Here is a 16,171-nt window from a genome sequence, read left to right as displayed (position 1 = left end):
TGCTCCATTCATTTAAAATTTACAACATTAAGAATTAATAAAGTCTGTATAACATCTGCATTATTAAAGAGTAATGATTCCTGCAGAAATCTGCCCGTAATAGGTTTACTGTTTTTATCGCTTGTAATGTCACCAATTTTCTTTATAATGTCCTCAAAAGATTCTCTTCCTATGTACTTTGAACTTTGTTTACACTGGCTATATTTTAAAAATAAATATACAGATCTAACTTGGGTAATATAATGACAATGGACAAAAAATACATTATGGTGATGACAAATGAATATTACTGATACTATCACCTGACCAAAACATGAATTTATATAACGGGTATAATTTCCATACTAAATAGTAACATGACTTTTCTTTTTGCAGTTAATGTTAAAATATAAGAGAGAATACTATATTGGATAATCTTTTTATAATATTTTTTACACCAGTATTCTTTGTTATAGAATTTTAATTATTTTTCTTGCACAGACAAAAACAACTAACATAAGAAAACTGATGTTATCTACTTATTCTTGAAAGAGAGAGGTAAGGAATGAGTACTTCTAGCTCCTGTTACTTCTTTTACGCCTCAATATATCTGTGAAATAGTTACTATTAAATTCTTGTTTTGAGCAAAATTAATTTCAGTGCACTTTACAGAAGTTACTTAATATTAAAATTATAAACTTTCATGGACTTTTTTCAACATTCAGTGTGAGAAAGGTTATCAATAAAAACTGCTTAAAAAAAAAAACTAGCAGTTTCTTTGCTCACTAACTACATCAGACTATTAGAAATTATTTTCTTTCTCATGCTGTTATTCACTTACACACTGCATATTTGCTTCAATTCTCCAAGGGAAGAAATCTAGCTCTTGTGGGAAAAGTCCACCCCTTTCTCCATGTTTGCTTCCTTAAATGAAAGGAACACACCCCCTTACATTCTTTGAAATGTGTCCAACATGCACAGAATTGCACTGTATTATTGACCAAATTAGCAAATCTTAAATGAGAGTCAAATATTGTTAAAATGATATGTGTTCTGAATCAGGAGAACTAAATGATACACACACAGGTAACAGAAATGAACTATGTTCACTCTAGTATCTACATTTGGATGTTGAGACCCCTTCTAAGTGTCAGTGGAAGAAATGTGTCACTGTTTTTGTGCACATGTATGTTGTATGACAACTAAGGAAGAGGCCCACAAATTTTACAGGTTTTTGAGTGTATCCTTTGAAGTTTAGACCCATTAGAGGAATGCCTCCTCCCTTTCATAAATATTTTAAAGAAAAAATATTCAGAAACTAAAGTATCCATCTAAAATACGTACAAGCAGAAAGCTGTCTTTGTCACAGGACAAAAGTATCGAAAGTCTACGCTCATGATGTTAATGACAGAAAACTCACACCAAAGTTGGTATCCACTAACTTCTACCTCATTAAAACAACCTGCTGATCATGAGAAGTTACGTTCTAACGAGTCTTCCTTCTATTGTATAGACTAATACCCTCACCAGGCACGTTTTTTGTTATTTTCTAATAAAGTGATAGACTCCATATTTGTGGGAAATCTATGCATTTATCTTTACTTTTATTTTTCCTAAACTCTTTTTCTTTATTCCATTTCACATAGAAATCTGCAGATATAAAGACATAAAGTTGGCAAATTTTTATATCTTTTAAAATATTTTAATGTTTAAATAGGATGGTTAGTCCCCTTGCTATATTTTCTTTAGGCATTCCCCGACAAACTCAGCTATACAGTTTCCAGGCCTACAAAATGGAAGCTCTACTATTCTGCTTATGTTTTCACTTAGAATAAGAGTGAATATAAACAGTGAATATATAAACTGGAACTGAAGGTAATAAACTTATTAAAACTTAGTAAGATACTGTTATGGTCAAAGAAAAGCTGCAATGTGTGCCATAAATCCACTCAGATGAAACATCTCATTCAATAGAATTTCTTATCTTATAATAATGCACAGAAAATTAAACACATAAATATTAATTTTATGTATCACAGAAAATGTAGGCAATGAAAATGCAATGTTTACATTTATGGGTGACTCATTAGTGTTTTATTGTGTGAAACACTAGGAGGCATCAGTTGGGTAAAAAAGGACTTCAATTTTTAAAGAAGCAAGAAATTACTGTAGAGTGGATGTGTAAGAAGTTGGGGTTTTCAAAATGTTATTATGTAAACCAAAACTTGATTCTCTGAAATAAACTCTCAAAACATCATATTTTGTTGTAAAGAATAATCTGTACATCACATTCATGAAATACATATAATTTGACCAATAAACACCTATCAAGATATATTTTAAATGTATAGATTCATAACTATGTAATTACACATTTTTATGAAGAATATATTTGGGAACAGAATAACATAATGGCTATTGACTACTATGCATTTTCTGCTCAGTTATTCAATACCATGAGTGTAGGTTTTATTTCTGGCAAATTCTGTTTTGTGCTCTCTAGAACACCCCTGAAAATGTCTACTGCATTTAAACCTTATGATAGCTGCTTCACATAAGCAGCCAGAACTTGATGTGTGTTCATAAAGAAGTGACGGAACTTAAAAATTTAAGCGATGAAGGTATATATACACACACACACACACACACACACACACACACAAAGGATATGTTTTCTCTTACTTCCCTACTGAAAGCCTGTCACTTGAAAACTGAGTTTTCTATTATTTGAATGGCTCTTCATAACGATGAAGCAACAGGGTTGTGGTATACTTATCTGGCAATCATTTGAAATTGGAGAGTCTTGCCATTCCTCAACAATCAGCTTTTATCTTTGACCTATCAAAATAACATGTGAACTGCGTAATCCGCCTTTTGTAAGGTGCACAGATTCTGTTGTTGCTCCTGGTTTTGTGAATTGCCTCTGTAATCTGGTTTGATTTCCTAAAGATGACAGATCTCGGTGAACAGTCAGGCTTTACTGAGTGCAGGGCAGTCCACGCGCCCATGAGATTAAGGTACAGTGCTGAGGTCGGGGATCTTAATCACCTATCCTTCCACATGCAGCACACAGAGTGAACATCAGTGATTAAATCTTTTCATTGTGTCCAGGCAATCACTATATTCATAAAATGAATATGTGCATTTTTATAAATTTTAGATATTAATCTGCCTGGTGTGTTCTCTGAAGATGTGCTTTTGAAAAAAAGTAGAACTTTAGTGATAATCTCTCTAAAGTCCATTCTGTAACCCTTAATTGCATAGGAAATTCTCCCATATTGTTTTGAATCATGTCCTTGAAGCCAGGGTTCTCTGTTTAATAACTATTTTTTTTTGGTGATTATGTAGCACAAGTGCTATTGCACAGATATTTCCCCATTTTTGTTACTTTCTGAGATTTCATAGACTCAAAATATACCGCATGCAGCATTGGGAAATAAAACCACAAAACATTCTACAATAAACAGAAGAAAGTTTTGAAATATAGTTAACATATGCCAAGGAGTTATTTAGCTTAGCATTTTATAAAAGAAATTTAATACAGTAGATCATTTATTGGAAAGATATAGTTGTACTGTTATTCAATCTATTGACTCAGTATAAAAGTGAGGGCCAAGGAAGAAATACATAGAAATCTGAAAAATATAAAACATGATGACTTTTCAGTATCCAATATTGAATCAACAAACAGTCCATTTCACTATAGGAATAAACCATTTCAAATTCTGAAAACTGAGTATGTTTATAAAGAAGAAAAGAGGCAAGGTGCAGTAAGGTCCTTGTTATTTAAATTTCATGTATTTAATGTTACATGCTTCTATTTTGAAAAGTTAATGATATATGTGATTGTATACTTTCAAAGTATGAACAGCTCTGAAAAGGTAAAAAATTGACTTTTTAATAGAAGGTGCTCATTGTTTTTTAAACCTAAGAAACCAATTAATATTTAATAAAAGTTAGGTCTTTAATATTGTCTTTGACATGCATACACGGAAGTCAGAATGTAAATAGCGTAATTAATGAGTAAAGGAAAATACTGTTTTTTGTAAGAAGTCTGGAAAATATGTCACAAATACTCCAAAGCTTTGTGAATTACATTATCAAATAACCGTAAATTTTTATAAAGTTTAGTAAAACTTGAAGCAAAGATAATTGCCAACTATTGTCTCCTTAACATGACTGGGAATCATATTTTAAACATTGAATTTAAAGTGTGCTTTGATGAAAACTTTTAAAATTGAGTTTGTAGTCTACTATATAGCCAAATGTACTTTCCAACAAATAAATTGAGATTTTTTTTTTAAATTGAGATTTTTGATTTAGAGATTATTTTTCCTCTTGAGATGGGATATTAGATAGGCATATCTCATTTTACCTGTCAAGTTCTGAATCTACTTGCTTTAAACTACTTCTTTTAATTTAATAATTTTTATGCATACACAGGGAGACAAAATATGGTTTATTAACTGCATTATATTTAACTGAAACTGACGGAAAAACAAAAATACTGCTTGTGTCAGATTGGTATATACTAAGCATTTTCAAAGACTAGCCAAAACTGGTATTATATTAAAAGTGAAGTAAGATGTTTCAGTTTCAAATTGGAGAATTGGAGATTGTTAATCTATTTAAAGCTAAACTTAGTATGCAATACAGAGGTTAAACGGGGTTCACAGGTGGTCACATTTCCATGTCCCTCCACGTCTCTAGGGATTGGAGTTATTATACTCTATATAAACATCTTTACCCTGCAACCACAATTCCACTGCAAGGTGCCAGTGAAAAAGAGGCTGGTCACTTTTTTGGACTGATATAATGAGGTGGCTGGAGTTCCCTTTATAGCACTTAGAAAATATATGCAGTCACTAACCATTTCACAAGACAGTGACTATTAGAGTTAGTATCAGATTCACAATAGTAAAATGCAGTTTGTGTCAAAGCAATTCTCCACTGAGGACCAGTTAAAGAACTGGCAGAGAGCCTGATTCTACCTATTATACTGTCAGCATTTACATATAAAGGTATTTTATACAAAAGACACACATTCCTACATTGTGATGAAAAGAGCTTTTTCCAAAAAATGGTAACTACTGGACCTAGAATAGTTGGAAATGTTTCAGATATAAAATTTCCTTTAAGAATTAATAGCCATATTCTGGGAAGAAGATAACATTAGTATTAAATTTAAATCCTTGCCTAGCAGTTAAATAATACAATAAACAATATGTTGTGTCTATATATATACTGCTTTTGTGCCAAACTTTATCGCTGAGTTTGGTAACTTTCATCCAAAGTCCAAAGAGAAGGCAATTAAAGTGTCTTAACCTCGTTTCTTTTTAAATAGCTATATGAATTTGACTTGACCTGAACAGCAATGCATATACTGAACCCCAATACGAACTGTGAAATGTAGACTACCGTGGCCAGGATATTACTTTTTGCCCACACCAACTGAGAAGCCCTCTATCAAGCCAGCACTTTGGTAAGGGAAGGAGATGCACAAAGGTATACTCTGACAGACAGCCATGCTTTAGCTCAAACTAATCCCAAGAATTAGTGGCTCAGAAGCATAACCCAAAGCAAATCAGAGTCATTGGGGGGACTCACAGGAGCATCTTTCCACAGTAAACTAGCGGCTAAATCTTAAGGCATGTACTTCAAGGTCACAGAACATTCTGTGAAATATTAAAATCGACCAGGCTCCACACACTCCACCATATCAAACATGCTAATGACGTGAACTAACTTCATGAAACTTTAAACACACTGGTGTGGTAAGAACAAGTCAGGAGTGATTTCAATAACTGATGGCAAACGGGTAAGACTATCTAAAAAGTTACTTTCAGCAACAGAGCAGGAAATCACGGAATTAAGGGGAAAAAAAAAAGAATGCACAACAAACCTCAACTTCAGCCTTCAAAAAGGCACAGGAATAGACCTAGTGCGGTGGAATATATTGATGCAGATTTCAGAGACAATACCCAGGCTATTTCCATTTCCTCGAGAAATGTCAGAGGTACTTACATGAAGGAAGACCCGATCAGATTAGTCCTTGGGATATTTTCCTTTCTTAAGAGAGAGAGAGAGAGAAAAAAAAAAAAAAAAAAAGAAAAAAAACACAACAATAATCTTTACTTCGTCCAGCCTTGAAGTGTTTTTCCACCTGATTCAAACATGCAGCCACGGCGACCCACACAGAACCTTCAAAGTCAATCCAATAGCAGCCTGAAGATGTCTGGGTGTACGCGTGTGCTCAAGTGTCTGTGACTGTGAGCAGAACGAGCAGAGAGCTGGAGACGAAGTGTGTGCGCGCGCGGAGGGAGCGCGCGCGGGGGAGGCGCGCTCGGGGCCGCGCATTCGCGCGCGCCGAGGCCGCTCGGAAGAGGAGGAGGAGGAGAAGGAGGAGGAGGAAGAGGAGGAGGAAAAGAAGGAGGAAGAGGAGGAGGAGGAGGAAGAGGAGGAGGAGTAGAAAGTAGCTCTCAGCAGCCGGCCAGATTAAAAGTAACCAGACTCGTCCAGAAAACTGCGTCCAGGAAGGAAGTGACAGAAGACGAATGGGAAAAGGAGAGCCGCTCGCAGCCTTTGAAACATCGCGTAAAAAAGGCGGGGGGGGGGGCGGGGGCAGTGGTGGAAGGATATTGAGAGGGGAGGCGGGGGTGGCAGGGAAAACGGAGCAGACGGGCTTGGGGTTCTAAGCGGCACGTCCTAAGAAGTGCCTCTTGCCTTCTTTTTTCCCTTTATTTTGTCCTTGCCCTTGCCTTTGCCTCCGCCTCGCGCTGCCTTTTCCTCTCCGTCTCTCTCTCTCCCTCACAATCCCAAACCGTTGACTCTCTCCTCGCGAGCTAGAGAAATCATCAGTTTCACTCTCGCAAAAGGGGGGCGGGACTAGACCTCGGAGCATTTTAATAAAACAAACATACAGCAGTTCCCTCCTCACCCCTCCAGTCTCAACTAGATTGATAAATTACTCCACTACACTACTTTAATTATGTATATGGTATGCAGAATAAATCACTGAACATCAGTACCTCAATCAAGCACTTTTAAATGATAATTGCATCTTGGTGAATCAATCTTTCCATTCCTGACATTTTGCTAATTTTAGTTTTACGGTGGGGTAATGGCACATGCCATACGCAAACCTAATGACAATTCTTTATTGCGCGAAATGAAGACAACATCGCGAGCGGCGGCTCCCTGCTCTCCCCACGCTGCGGCTGAGAACGCTCGGAGAACCTCTCCGGCTGCAGCGCGCTCGCTCCCCGGGGACTCTGTGAGCCAGCCAGCAGGAAAGTCCTTCTAAAGTCGGGATCTTTCCTCTGACCAATAGGAGCGCGACCCTAATAGTTGCTCTTGCGACTTTTCCACCCGTTTGGAGACGCGTTAACCACTTCTTTATTCCACCGGTCAGAGCGCTCCTGTTACTCACGCGTAAAAGCCACCGTCCAGGATGCCTGCAGCACTCGATTCCAGCGCGCTTTTCCTGCATGCCCAGAATACGCGGTTTTCGGCCCAGAAAGGTTGGAGGGCCAGAAAGCGTGCCAAAATACTAACTATGTGTTAGTAATGTACAAAGCAATAAAAATAATTACCAGTTCTGAAATCTCGACTTCATCGCGGGGCCATGAACTTTCTAATCAGTTTAGAAATATTTACCGAGGCGGCAGCTTCCTCGGAGATTTCCCCCTCCCTCCTCCTACTTCTATCTCTTCCACACCTTACTGGATTTTATCCAGAGCATTAACATGTAAACCAAACCAACTTCCCAAATGCATTAGGCTACCCTATCCGATAGCTGATGACTTCACTTATCCTGAAGAGTTTCAGCTGCACAGGAAGCAGAAATAGAGACTGATAAGGAAGATACTTATGTTAAGGTTAAAGCCCAGTAAACACTTGACCTGACGGGGGGGGGGGGGGGGGCCGCGGGGAGGGGGGGAGATAGGTTAATATTCAAGATTTAGGAAAGGTTTCTAGGGGTTAGGCACCTTCCCTCTCTAGCCAATTACACCACACCCAATAAAGCCAAAGATACATCAACCAGTACACAAACCATGAAAAGACAAGATTGCACGCCAGTGGAACTATAGATCATATAAACTGTGTGAATCAAATTAAAAATCTTTAATATTGTGAAAGGAAGAGAGAATACATTCAGGAAATAAAAACGTTGAACATACAGGAGTAGACAATAGATGCATACTGAAATATCTAGCTAATTAAAGATATTTCCTCACTTAAAAAAAATTCCTTTCAGCACTATGTGTTTAACCCAATGACTAGTTGCATTTCCTGTGAAGTTCTGCACCATGCCTCTAGACTATTTTAATGTGTGAGGACAGTGTGATTCAAAAAGCCTCCCTGCTTCATTGTAGGGGCTATTTGATGTGAGTAGCTTTTCTTAAGAAGAGTGGGGTCAACATTTAGGTGTCTGCCCCAAGGCTTCACTTGAAAGGAGAAGGTTGATTTTACAGGCAAGTACAACCAGATCTGAACAATCTTCAGGCTTCTGGTTCATCACCACTGTGACTATCAGCACAGCTAAGATGAATCTCTTGCTTTTATTATAGGAAAGCGTGGCAAACTGTCACAAAGCAAAAGTCATCTGAAATAATATTTCTTGCATATTAGTATCTACAGTATATTTGTTTGCCTGTTTGTTTTTCATCTGGTGAGTTTACTACTACCATGAATTCATTTTAATAATATGGTGGAGATAGTCTGTATCAGGTTTTCATTTAAGGTACAACTTCTAAAAAAAAGAATCCAAAAATTTAAAGGTTCATAGGTATTTTGAATACTAAGATATGTCTATATATGGTGGGAAAATGAAATTAATTTTTTTCTAGATTCACAAATGCCTTGACAAAGCAAAACATTTGCAGGAACATATAAGTTTATTGCCATAATGCCTGAAATTAATGTAATGAATTGTAAAAGCCTATTTTACATGAGCGAATAGACACAGGCAATACATGACTCAATCATATTATTTTTGATGGATTATAGATTATTTCTATTTACCACAGTACACCTCAGTTTTAGATGATTTTCCCTCAAAAATAAATTATTTTACCTTTTAACATCTTAACGCATTATTTAATAATAAACATTATAACAAACTCATAATTATCAATGAGAGTAAAAGCATTCAGGAATATGTATAACCGCATACTGTGGATACCTGGAAATAATTTGGATCCGAAATGTATCACAGTTGGCCTTTTAAAATATAAGATATTCCCCTCAGCAGATTTAGCTTCTTAATTATGTGTGACCTAAGTTAATATTAGCATTAGTTTCCTTCCCATGAGCCTTCATATTTGAAGCAGAACAGAAAAGGTTGTGCAGAAATATACAATAGAAAGTCACCGAGATTTAAAATTATTCATCGGTAATTCACAAAGTGGTTAATACAAAATGTGCTTTGTATTCTTTAAATACTCTGGATTTTTTTTTTTAATTTTTTTTTTTTTACCAAAATCATCCTGATCTTTACCACCTAATGGTACTTGGTTATATTATGTTTTCTGGTGTAGGGAGGAGCTTGTACTAGGTGTTAGGAGGCCTATATTCTCTGGTTCAAGATTTGTGCCTAAGTACTGAGTGTGTCTTTTCAGGGCTTCAGTTTGCTTGTTCATTAAATAAGTTACGTGAATTCTCCAATCTATTCCAGTTCTATGACTAGAAAATAGAAAATTCTCACACCCTTTAAGCCAGCTGGACACTAGGGACCTACCATGTTAAATAAAAGGTGACAAACTGCTTAAGAGAAAATGATGTCTGGGATTGACATACTATTTAAATAAACTTTTTCCCGCAATCACCAAATATTTCCTTCATTAAATAATTGTCATAAGTGCTTTATTATGTATGTAAATATATATTTACTTGCCCCCCCCAAAAAAAGAATTGTTTAGCAATGTATGTAATTGAAGTTCCACAGAAGTTACAGAGAGCATTCTCCTTAGGACTTGACTCTAAGGAAAGCTAATTTCTAATTTCTGTTCAAGGTTGTATACCATCTTACTCCACCCTCCTCTCTTTACTACTTCCCTACATTAAATCAGCAGTCTACTAAAACCCTGTTCACTGGGTATGCCTGCTTTTAAGCTTGGCCCACGCTGGGTGTAGCTCTTGAAGTAAGCTTTAAAAAATTATTTTAAAGTAAGCTGGGGCGGTTGCCACAGCAACCCACCCTAAGATGAAGAGAGCCTATAGATTAATCTACCCCTCAAGATTATTCAACTGTATAGTATTTGTTCTTCAGCCAGAATACTTTCAACACAAACATGATAATTGAATATAGAAGTTCAGAAAAATATAAAAAGTAGTAAGATATAAATTCCAATAGCATTAAAAATGTTATCTTTTTATAGTTACAATAGAGATGACATACATAACTTCCCCTGAAATGGATTAACTGTAAAAGAAACTTGCAAAGGTAGGCCCTGCAAGGTGATATGTGAGCTTTAAGCAAAATGGCATGGTATTGCTTTTAATATAAAGCAGATAATGGTTGCCATCACACTTTATCACTTTTATGTGTCTACATTATAGATACCTAATGACAAGGAGTTTGGCAGTTTTACCTTTATGAATTAGCTTGGTGGTAAATGATATAACAAATGTTAAGCACTCACCACATACACATACAGTCATTTGCCTTCCATTCTTTACTTCATCTCTTCATAGAAGTTACTTCACAGTTTTCAACTCTTCTTTGGCACCTTAAAATGTGTAAGTACAACAAGGTAACAGTTAAAAACATTTTTTTTAAAGAAAGCTGATATTAAAGTACATTCAAGTAAATTTATTTCTAAAACTTCTAATCTGAAGTAACACCAGTATTAATTCTGATTTTAAAACAAATGAATGTATGTTAAAAACAAAATAATTAAAATGATCATTAATTGTGAAAATACTTATAGCCTTTAATATAAATAGTGCCAAATATCTAAATTTCAAAAATTCTTTAGGTACAGCTTTAGCCTATGCACAGTATACACCATATGGACTACTTGTGATTGAGAATCTGCAATATGCAAAGGATTTGTTATTCCAAGCCAAGGTTTAATCATATCCTTTATCTCATATCTAAAGAGCCTATATTTATCTTTATTTTTTGTACCTTTAATTTTGTATCTGATTAAGAATTACAAAGGCGAACGTCAAATCTACCATATCCCAAGCTAAGAAAATTTGTCAAGTAGGGATAACGAAGCTTAAACTGAAGTTGCTGAAAGGGCTTATTGTGTATGGCGCCCAAAGGGCAGTTTTAAATACTTCAGGATTAGTGGTGTGGATTCAGTACCCTTTATGAATTCTATTACCAATAATACCCTATGCTAGCCGGCAGCGTTGAACTATACTGAGCACAGACAAATGCTCCTGTGTTCTAATCTCCGTTTGAAACCAGCTTTCTATGACTTCAAGCATACAAATGAACTTTTCCCTGGCTTCAGAATGAGTCTATTCGTCTCAACCTTGAGACTTATCAGACTAGGATGGTCAATATCCATTTACCCACTTGTTTTAGTAAGAAGACTTTTCATAGTGAAGACTCATTAAGATTTATAAAACCTCTATATTTGGGTTGACATTCCTAAGATTTATTTTTATTTTTAAATTGCTTCAGGCAAGGAGAAATGAGTTTTGGCCACTTTTATTTTAGGGGTGTTAGCTGAGCTTAGTCTTTGAGGCTCAGGCCTACAGTGAGTTAGTCTAAACTTAGTGAAGGGTAGTATCTGGTGACCTAGTGAATACCCTTTCTCCCAGCTCTGCTTGGTATTACAGTCTGTTAAGTGGGAATCATAATACACATCTCCCAGGGCCTTTTCCCCTTACAGAAATGCAGTCTTCATGGAATAATGTCTGAAAGATATGCTAAGGCTTTTAACAATGCCACTACAAATTATGATACATTTCTTCCTTTTCCTGGATCAGTATGCCCAAATAAGGCTAGATCAGTAATTTCCTTGCAAATGTGTGGCTGATTAAAAAGTATCCATATGCATGGCTAAATTTAATGGACTTTACCTTCACTTAGAAAATCGTTAAATGTTCATCGGAACATTGATTTTATCCCATTTCTCGAAATATCACAGAAACCTTCAAGTCAAAAAAGGATTGTTACACTTCCCCTTTTAACTGTTTGGTCCCCCCCCCCCCCCAGATACCTCTCTACGTGTGTGCCCTTTAATTTTTTAAAGATCTTTACCCGGGATCGGGGTGGGGGTGGGGGTTAAAAATCTCCGTCCTGCGTTTCTGTGCCCACTTCTTTGTCTGGGAAGCCAAGGGCTGGAATTCAGTTCGGACGGCCCCTTAAGAGACCCAGACAGGGGACGCCTGTGGTTTCAGCAGCTTACTCTGCTGAGTTATTGATTGCAGGCAGCAACAATCCCTCCCGGTGATTTGTGTGGAAAGTGAATCCGCGCTGGCTGGGCGTTCACAGAGGCGCAACAGCCGCAACGCCATCCAATTATTGCCGGTCGTCCCCTCCAACACCGCTCTCCACCTATATACTCCTTTCTCTGCCCATCGCCACTTCCCCCCACCCACTTTTCTCAGAGCGGACCGACCTACCTACTCCTTCTCAGCCCGTCTTCGCTTCCCCCCACCCACTTTCCTCAGAGCGGACGGAGCCGAGGGGGCGGGGGCTCCCTCCCGGGAGCGTTTCTAGAGCTCGGAGGCAGCTAGTAGGGGGTGAGTGCGCCACGTGCGTGCGCCACGGGCGAGGAGGAGGCGGGCTCGGGGCCCTCCAGGGGCCTGTGGGCCTGGGTGCGCGGAAGGGGGCGGGCTGCCTTGGCGGGGAGTGTGCCGGGTTGCGTCTTGAGGGGGATGTCACGGCTCGGGGGAAAGCGGCTGGTGGTTTGGCGAAGAGGCCGCGTGGTGGGCTGTGGAGAATGGGAGGAGGGCGCAACGGTGGTGGGTGGGCCCTGGAGAAGCTCGGTGGCTGTGTCGGGGAGTTGCCCTGCTCGTCTGGTTTGGGGCTCTCAGGGATATTTCCCCTAGGCTGGCGGGCGACGACCCCAGAGGGCTGGGGAGGGGGGCAGTTCCGAGCGAGGCGCCCAGTGAACCCACCTACGCGCGGTACACAAAGCGCTGGCACGCGGTCGGCGTCCGGCGGCCCTTGGAGCCGCCGGGGCTCTGAGCGCTTAGCGCGCCTGGGGAAGAAGGAGTGGCCGGCGCAGGTCCGGCCGCCGCCCCTGTCCCGCCGCCAGTCAGCCCTGTTTTTCACCTGACAGACCAATAGGAAAGGACGCGGTCCCGGAGCTGGATTTTACAGCCCAATCTCTCAGGGTCTACACGATTATTAAAAAAAAAAAAACTAACAGCCAACTGCTGCGTCTGCTAGTTAAGCTGCCTCGGTGGATAGGTGCGCGTCTTGGCTCGGGAAAGGCCCCAAGCTACACGACAAATGGGAGACTGGGGGAGAAAAGACCCCCCCCCCCAAAACTTCCTTTCCCTTTCCCTCCCCTTTATTTGCTGGCACGTGAGAACAATACTGGGGTCTCTCGCAAAAAATGCCATCACGAAATGCAAATGCCTGGGCTGTTCTTTGATTGAACTGTGGAGCTGTACCAAACGCTCCAAGAGTGGTGAAAAGATCAATGCTCCAAAGACATTGTAAAGTACTCGGCTGAATAAATCAAAGGTGTAAAATGTTTATATTGTTGTGCTCTTGAAGCTATAAGCTGCCGCCAGTATGGGAGCCGCTAGCCGCCTGTGGCTCGTTAAGTTTAAGCTTATTAGAATTACATAAAATTCAAAATTCAGGTTCCCAGTTATACTGGCCACATTTCAAGTGCTCAAGAACCACAGGCGGCTAGTGGCTACCTTATTTGACTGCGAGATGTTGAACATTGCCATCATTGCGTAAAGTTCTATTGGAATGTGCTGCTCTAGAGTTTTAAATGAATGCTGGTTAAAAAAAAGAAGATGATGAAGAAGAAGAAGAAAGAAAAGAAAAAGAAAGAATCTGTTTTATGATACCAGCCAATTTTTAGGACACTCTTGGCATTTGCATTTCCTGGCACTAGTGTGGAAAGTTTTAAAGTCAGAATTTCCGTATCTTCTTGCTGAAAGAGGTCTTGGGGAACATTTAACACAAGCACCTAATTTTTTACAGGGTAGACAAATGGGGCCCAGAGAAATTAACAGATGTACCCCTAAATCACGCCATGAATTTAGAAAGAAGTGAAGGTCACCAGGCAGGGTCTATCTACTATACTTTGTGCCAGACCAGGGCACCTTACCTGAGACTGACTAGGCAAATTCGCCCTATAGAAAGGTGATCTGACAGATTTGACAGGAGCACCCTTTTACAAGAGAAAATACTTCTAAGCATTCTTCTAGGAAGAAATTCTAGTAAAGAATAAGGTGTGTAGGAACACTGTCTCCTAAACTAAAAATGTATTACTGGTAGTTTCATAGATTGAAATCATGTCTTCTTCGAGAGACTGGTTGGGATAACATTGTTCTTATTTATACTTAAAAAAATCTGAGGAAATGGAATTATCCTTTTAAAGTAAGAGCTAATAAACACTCTTAAGGTCAGGGAGGAAAAGTATTGTATAAGGTGGAAATTGTTAGTAAAGCATAGACTTTCCCAAATTCGATGAAGATACTATCAGGTACATGTTATGGAACCTTCCTTTGCCTCAGTTTCTTCATCTGTAAAGTGTGGAACATAAAGTGCTACTCTTAAAACTTTGTTATGGGGATTAAATGAGCCACCCAACAAAGCACAGGCCTGGGAAATTGGTAAACTGTAGTAAAAGACATTCTTATTCTTCTGCTTCTACACCATTACATACTACACTACATACATTTCTACTTCTACACCATTAAGCTCCATATTCATCCATACAAGGGCTGACACTGTAGAAAAAGTTGGAGAAGTAGATTGTCAAGAGAGGTGAGAACTGTTTTATTTTTAAGAGAGGTGATCTTTTCAAACCTAAAATTCCCTGACTGAATGGATGTAGGTTGCCTTATTTCCCTTTCACAGATATGGCATCTCTAGTATACTTCCAGACTTTTATTGTCTTAATTTATTATTATTTTTTTTGTCTTAAGGGGTGCTTCTTTATACTTGTTAGCTGCTTGGTTGTTGAAAAGGCACTGGAAACTCCAAGTCCATCCTCTTTCACCCTGGTTGACCTTTGGAATGCTGTTGTCAGCCAAGAAGACATTGATATCTTCAGTCTCCTGCTAGCTTGAATTCTTTAGGGCAGAGCCTGCTCAGATTATCTCCTTATGTCATTCCAAATGTCTGATGGCCATCTATGGCAATGGGGCTGGGCCAAGGCCTGCCAGGAAGGGGGAGCCCATGGAATGCCTAATGGAGCATTCTGTTCAAGAGGGACCCAGACGTTGTTCTCTGTTGGATGCATGATCAACATTACAACTATGTCTAGGGGACTGTTTGCTGCTTCTTGGAAAACAGAAGCCATAGACATTTTGCGTTTTTGGTTTTAATAAAGTCCCACTTGGGACGTATGTGATTTCTATTGATTTCAATTTTGTGTAAATATGTATTACAGGGAAAAATGGACTCAGAAAGTATTTACAAACAATTTATATCTGGTATACCTGCTATCTCTCCTCATTAAGAATACCAAAATAAGACAAATCTAGAAAGGAGAGAATAAAGCTACCACACTGCAAAATGTACCTTGTTTTCTTTATCTCTCTAGGTAATTTTCCAAATGATGGTGTTTTACATAGTTGAGATTACTTCTAAATATTTTGTATATAACCTAGAATTATAAACCAAGGAAAATAATACAAATTTTATTTTTTCAGGAAGGCAAGATCATGCATAGATTTATGTTTCCCATACTTACTAAATTTGAAAACAAGGAGATACGTAATTATATCCATATGCTAATTTACCAGGAAAAGAGAGAATTGATTTTCATTGTTTGGGATGAAGTCTCTCTAAATTGTTTTGCAATATGGTGAGAATTAAAAGTAAAATACAGTAAAACTTTTAAATTTGTCAGGCATTAAAACTGGTTTGATTTATCAGTATATACTACTTCACTTAATCAAAGACTCAAACCAAGGAAGTCTGATTTTCTATAGATGATTTCCTTTTTTTACTAAATTTGTAGTTTGATATTTATATGTGAATAATATTCATATTTATAATACAAAGATATTTGTAGTATATGTATAAAAATAA

General features: G+C 38.2%; 1 protein-coding gene and 1 long non-coding RNA gene across 11 annotated transcripts in view; one reads left to right on the top strand and one right to left on the bottom strand.

Annotated features, from left to right (window-relative positions):
* Positions 1–12,647, bottom strand: part of MEF2C (myocyte enhancer factor 2C) — a 161,098-nt gene extending 148,451 nt beyond the window's left edge. For 6 of the 8 annotated variants that reach the window (XM_044265818.1, XM_044265808.1, XM_044265854.1 and 3 more), the window contains exon 1: positions 6,004–6,278. The gene's annotated coding sequence lies outside the window, so the exon portion shown is untranslated. Of the gene's footprint in view, positions 1–6,003; positions 6,279–7,571; positions 7,626–10,622; positions 10,710–12,564 lie in introns of those variants that run through there. The other 2 variants (XM_044265823.1, XM_044265837.1) reach the window with 2 other exon arrangements.
* The window catches only part of LOC122917689, a 412,577-nt gene continuing 409,022 nt past the window's right edge, over positions 12,617–16,171 (top strand). For all 3 annotated transcript variants that reach the window (XR_006386434.1, XR_006386435.1, XR_006386437.1), the window contains exon 1: positions 12,617–12,684. This is a non-coding gene — a long non-coding RNA (uncharacterized LOC122917689). The remainder of the gene's footprint in view (positions 12,685–16,171) is intronic.

This window comes from Neovison vison, chromosome 1, assembly GCF_020171115.1.
Source record: "Neovison vison isolate M4711 chromosome 1, ASM_NN_V1, whole genome shotgun sequence".
In the NCBI taxonomy this organism is placed as follows: Eukaryota; Metazoa; Chordata; class Mammalia; order Carnivora; family Mustelidae; genus Neogale; species Neogale vison.
The sequence above is the reverse complement of the archived record's forward strand: the minus strand, read 5'-3'. Positions and strand labels throughout refer to the sequence as shown.